The 6554-nt window shown below is 44.2% G+C and overlaps 1 protein-coding gene across 8 annotated transcripts in view; it reads right to left on the reverse strand.

The window, feature by feature from the left end:
* The window catches only part of LOC139050864 (uncharacterized), a 189825-nt gene that overhangs the window by 114182 nt on the left and 69089 nt on the right, over nt 1–6554 (reverse strand). The window lies entirely within an intron of this gene.

Raw genomic sequence — 6554 nt, forward strand, 5'->3', positions numbered from 1 at the left:
GCGGACTCGTAGTCGGCGGCGTTGTCAGGGAGCGAAAATTATATATATTTGCCACACCTTACTACATGACGTGTGGTATATGCCGGTTGTATTGCTACACCATTATATAGCTAAAGTTGCTCATAACTTGTCTTACATTCTTGAAAATGAAATTATGGGGTTTTAGTGCCAAAAACACTTTCTGATAATGAGGCACGCCGTAGTGGGGGACTCCGGAAATTTAGACCACCCGGTGTTCTTTAACGTACACCTAAATCTAAGTACCACAGGTGTTTTCGCATTTCACCCCCATCGACATGCGTGTATTCTTGACAAAGTTATTCTTCCGAATTTTGAGATTGACAACCCATAAACAAACGCCATGAAACAAAACACCGACAGCGCATACCTTTTATGTTAAATCTTCTCAGACTTTTTCACATGCCCGCATCTTCACGTTTATCTTATGTTCTTGAAAGTCTCATATATCCTACGTTTTAAGGTATAGCTACGTAGTCTGTGAAAGAAAACGTGCATCTTTTGTTCGTATATTACCTCGTTGTAGGCACCTTAACTTCAGACCCCAGACTAGCCTCTGGCTATGGGTTTAATCAGTCTTGTATAGTGTATATTTCGTGTTATGAAAACATTGTAAGTAAATCTTTACCGGCCGTAATTACTTAGTGGCTATGGTGTCAGGCTGCTAAGCACAATGTCGCGGCATCGAATCCTGGTCACGGCGGCTGCATTTCCATGGGGGCGAAACGTGAAAACACCCGTGTGCTTAGATTTAGGTGCACGTTGAAGAACCCCAGATGGTCCAAATTATTCCGGAATAATTCCGCGTGGGTTAACATCAGATCATAACCAGATCGTGCTTTCGACATTCGAAGCCTCATAATTTGATTTTGATTTTTAAATAACTATTTAATCTTGAAATTCGCCGAGCCACAGTTTATAGCAGAACCGTGTTAGTTCAAAAATCTAAACGCGCTCTTGGTAAGGATTCAGAAACATAAATGGATTTTATAGTTAGATAAGCCGCCCGAGTACGCTATAGCGAAAAATATTAATTGAATTGAATTTTGGGATTTTACGTGTTAAAACCACGATTCGATTGTGAGGCACGCCATAGTGATGGACTCCGGATTAATTTTGACCACCAGGTGATCTTTAACGTGTCCCCAATTCATAGGGTGCTATAACCTAAAGCTATTCCAAACTTTTCTGTTCCAATTCTACAATCAGCCCTCCACGATAGGCCAACAAATTTTCCGGCCACTCCCACTTCGCCTGCCTGTCACGCCACGTCACGAAAACCGTGATAGCTCTCCATCTGGTATGTCGTGCACACACTGGTTATGCATGGTTAGACCGAGCAAAAGAAAAATGATTATTTCTAATTTGACACCTTTTCGCCATTAGCCCTCTGCTATTGGTCAAAAGTTTTCAGGCTGCGCCCATTTCGCCTGTCTGTCACGCCACGTCACAACACCGCGAAAACTCACCACGTCAAAGTGACGTGTACACGTTAAAAGTGAAAAGCCGGACTGCCCCGTTCCGAAAGGAATAGAAGATGACTGCCCTCCAATCATTCAAATATTGCCTACTCGGAGTTGCCGGAGATCATGGATTTATTTGCGTATAATAAACATTCTTGCGTGGCAGTATATCGTTATCGAGCCCTCTCGATACGTTTGCGACATCACTCTTCCAACTCTTCTTTAGTTTTAGCGGCATTCTTAACCTTCCTTTGCACGCTGTCGTGATTTTCTACCAGCCATCGCAAGCTAAGTAAGGGGAAGCGGGCCAATCTCAGACGCCGGCACCACTCTCCTCATCCGCGCTGGCTCGGCCCCATCGAAGGCCTCTCCACTTGAGCGTGCTCCTCGCCTCTTGTCAGCCAATTAGATAACACAAACCACTCGGTGTAGGCAGTGTTATTCGTTTTTCAAACAAACAAAAGTGACCTCCTATGAACAAGAAGAGCGTTTGATTGGTCTGTTCAGACAACGCTGCGGGTCACCGCCAGATGCTTGCGGCGGCGCTTACGTAAATTTGACGTCAGGAGATTGGAATAAAAACAAATTGGAATAGGTTTATGTTATAGGGCCCCAGGACACGGGCGTTTTAGCATTTCAGCCACATCGAAATGCAGCCGCCGCGGCCAGAATTTGATCTCGTGACCTCGTGCTTAGAAGAGTAACACCATAGCTATCAAGCCACCGCGGCGGGCGGTGTTAAGGTATTAGTAACTCAACATTAGACGCTACGCTTTAATATCTTCGCCACAGCTAGTTAAGCTGAGCTTATGCCAAAAGCTGATGACGAATATACTATGTGTGCGTAGTGCTTTAAGTTCGTGCCTTTACCCGGCCTGTGCCTTAGAGCACATTGCTGCCATCTATTCAGAGGATATACTAGCTATCGAGCAGGCAACTTTGACGCTGCGTTTCGTAGCAATAAAAGCATACTCCTTGGTCGTCACAGCAAGGCTGCTTATTTTTCATAATGACTAGAAGAAGATGTTTTCTTGCCAGCATTTTAACTTGAGTATTTGTCTCCTAAGCTCTCTACTTTAGGAAAAAAAGAAACCAACATAGTTGTACAGAACGTGCATGTTATATTGACACGAGAACATGACTTTGATCATGCAGCCTGTTTGAATTTGTAGCAGGCGTATTTCTTCTACAGTGGATCAGTGTTGGGGGATAATGTTAGCTAGATTAAGAACATAGGGCCGTTTTAGGTAAACTTGATATTACAGGAAACCAACACACCCGTGTCTTCGCTCTGCCTTGAGACATGCGTGATGTTATGCTATGTCCGGAAAACATATTTACAACAAAAAAATGACTCTGTAACAAGAATGGGAGATGAAAAATGCTGCTCGCGATTACGCATATGCGGCTTCGTTTTAGTTTTAGGGCATTCGCAGTTGTGTTCTGGCCTCGAGATGGTGAATAATTTCTGAAGTTGAAAAGTTAGTCTAATGAATCGAAACATGTAGATTTGTCATCTTGGCCATGCACTGTTCTGTAGCTTTGTTAAAGTAACCAGAGGACTTTTGCACAAAAATTAAGTTTTTACGAAGGATCGTAGTTTTATTGCAATGAGCGTGCTTAGTCCGCCGGGTGGAAAATAGGAGGAGGTTTACGAAAGATGCCAATAACGCGCCGTGGTTGCTTACTGGCTATGGTGTTGGGCTGCTAAGCACGAGGTTGCGGGATCGAATCCCGGCCACGGTAGCCGCATTTGGTTGGGGCGAAATGCGAAAACACCCGTATACTTAGATTTCATCCTCATCAGCCTGGTTACGCCCATTGCAGGGCAAAGGCCTCTCCCATACTTCTCCAACAACCCCGGTCATGTACTAATTGTGGCCATGCCGTCCCTGCAAACTTCTTAATCTCATCCGCCCACCTAACTTTCTGCCGCTCCCTGCTACGCTTCCCTTCCCTTGGGATCCAGTCCGTAACCCTTAATGACCATCGGTTATCTTCCCTCCTCATTACATGTCCTGCCCATGCCCATTTCTTTTTCTTGATTTCAACTAAGATGTCATTAACTCGCGTTTGTTCCGTCACCCAATCTGCTCTTTTCTTATCCCTTAACGTTACACCTATCATTCTTCTTTCCATAGCTCGTTGCGTCGTCCTCAATTTGAGTACAAACCTTTTCGTAAGCCTCCAGATTTCTGCCCCGTAGGTGAGTACTGGTAAGACACAGCTATTATACACTTTTCCCTTGAGGGATAATGGCAACCTGCTGTTCATGATCTGAGAATGCCTGCGAAATGCAGCGCAGCCCATTCTTATTCTTCTGATTATTTCCGTCTCATGATCCGGATCCGCCGTCACTACCTGCCCTAAGTAGATGTATTCCCTTACGACTTCCAGTTCCTCGCTGCCTATTGTAAATTGCTGTTCTCTTCCGAGACTGTTAAACATTACTTTAGTTTTCTGCAGATTAATTTTTAGACCCACTCTTCTGCTTTGCCTCTCCAGGTCAGTGAGCATGCATAGCAATTGGTCCCCTGAGTTACTAAGCAAGGCAATATCATCAGCGAATCGCAAGTTACTAAGGTATTCTCCATTAACTTTTATCCCCAATTCTTCCCTATCCAGGTCTCTGAATGCCGCCTGTAAACACGCTGTGAATAGCATTGGAGAGATCGTATGTACTTTCCTGACGCCTTTCTTTATTGGGATTTTGTTGCTTTCTTTATGGAGGACTACGGTGGCTGTGGAGCCGCTATATATATCTTTCAGTATTTTTACATACGGCTCATCTACACCCTGATTCCGTAATGCCTCCATGACTGCTGAGGTTTAGACAGAATCAAACGCTTTCTCGTAATCAATGAAAGCTATATATAAGGGTTGGTTATATTCCGCACATTTCTCCATCACCTGATTGATAGTGTGAATATGATCTATTGTTCAGTAGCCTTTACGGAATTCTGCCTGGTCCTTTGCTTGACAGAAGTCTAGGGTGTTCCTGATTCTATTTGCGATTACCTTAATAAATAGTTTGTAGGCAACGGACAGTAAGCTGATCGGTCTATAATTTTTCAAGTCTTTGGCGTCCCCTTTCTTATGGATTAGGATTATGTTAGCGTTCTTCCAAGATTCCGGTACGCTCGAGGTCATGGGGCATTGCGTATACAAGGTGGCCAGTTTCTCTAGAACAATCTGCCCACCATCCTTCAACAAATCTGCTGTTACCTGATCCTCCGCAACTGCCTTCCCCCTTTGCATATCTCCCAAGGCTTTTTTTTTACTTCTTCCGGCGTTACCTTTGGGGTTTCGAATTCCTCTAGACTTTTTTCTCTTCCACTATCGTCGTGGGTGCCACTGGTACTGTATAAATTTCTATAGAACTCCTCAGCCACTTGAACTATCTCATCCATATTAGTAATGATATTGCCGGCTTTGTCTCTTAACGCATACATCTGATTCTTGCCAAATCCTAGTTTCTTCTTCACTGTTTTTAGGCTTCCTCCGTTCCTGAGAGCATGTTCAATTCTATCCATGTTATACTTCCTTATGTCAGCTGTCTTACGCTTGTTGATTAACTTCGAAAGTTCTGCCTGTTCTATTCTAGCTGTAGGGTTAGAGGCTTTCATACATTGGCGTTTCTTGATCAGATCTTTCGTCTCCTGCGATAGTTTACTGGTATCCTGCCTAACGGAGTTACCACCGACTTCCATTGCACATTCCTTAATGATGCTCACAAGATTGTCGTTCATTGCTTCAACACTAAGGTCCTCTTCCTGAGTTAAAGCCGAATACCTGTTCTGTAGCTTGATCTGGAATTCCTCTATTTTCCCTCTTACAGCTAACTCAGTGATCGGCTTCTTATGTACCAGTTTCTTCCGTTCCCTCCTCAGGTCTAGGCTAATTCGAGTTCTTACCATCCTGTGGTCATTGCAGCGCACCTTGCCGAGCACGTCCACATCTTGTATGATGCCAGGGTTAGCGCAGAGTATGAAGTCTATTTCATTTCTAGTCTCGCCGTTCGGGCTCCTCCACGTCCACTTCCGGCTATCCCGCTTGCGGAAGAAGGTATTCATTATCCGCATATTATTCTGTTCCGCAAACTCTACTAATAACTCTCCCCTGCTATTCCTTGTGCCTATGTCATATTACCCCACTGCCTTGTCTCTAGCCTGCTTCTTGCCTACCTTGGCATTAAAGTCGCCCATTAGTATCGTGTATTTAGTTTTCACTCTACCCATCACCGATTCCACGTCTTCATAGAAGCTTCCGACTTCCTGGTCGTCATGACTGCAGGATGTAGGGGCATAGACCTGTACAATCTTCATTTTGTACCTCTTATTAAGTTTCACAACAAGACCTGCCACCCCCTCGTTAATGCTATAGAATTCCTGTATGTTACCAGCTATATTCTTATTAATCAGGAATCCGACTCCTAGTTCTCTTGTCTCCGCTAAGCCCCGGTAGCACAGGACGTGCCCGCTTTTTAGCACTGCATATGCTTCTTTTGGCCTCCTAACTTCACTGAGCCCTATTATATCCCATTTACTGCCCTCTAATTCCTCCAATAGCACTGCTAGACTCGCCTCACTAGATAACGTTCTATTAGATTAGGTGCACTTAGATTTAGATTTAGACTTAGAACTTAGATTTAGGGGCCCGTTAAAGAACCCCAGGTGGTCCGAAGTCCTCCACTACGGCGCGCCTCATAATGATATCGTGGTTTTGGCACGTAAAACCGCATAATTTTAATTTTTAACGAACTATGCCAATAGTTGTGTGAGCGCTCACATAGGCGTACTTGAACAAAAATAAAAATGAGTGCATAGTCGCTGTGTAGTTGCCCGTGATGACCGCAACAGTTGTGCTATCGTAAGCGAAGTCTGCTTAGAGAACTGTTTATAGAGATTAGGGTTTTCTACCCTGCACTGAAGGAAGGTGACAACGTCCCACACATCCAGGAACTTTCTGCAAAACAGAATTATCCGAGTGCACAGCGTTGTTGCAAAAAGGTGCTGCCGTACGTCGGAAAACACACTTGATAATTGCAAACACAGCGAGCACGTAAAGATATAC

Source organism: Dermacentor albipictus, chromosome 1, assembly GCF_038994185.2.
Source record: "Dermacentor albipictus isolate Rhodes 1998 colony chromosome 1, USDA_Dalb.pri_finalv2, whole genome shotgun sequence".
Classification (NCBI taxonomy): domain Eukaryota; kingdom Metazoa; phylum Arthropoda; class Arachnida; order Ixodida; family Ixodidae; genus Dermacentor; species Dermacentor albipictus.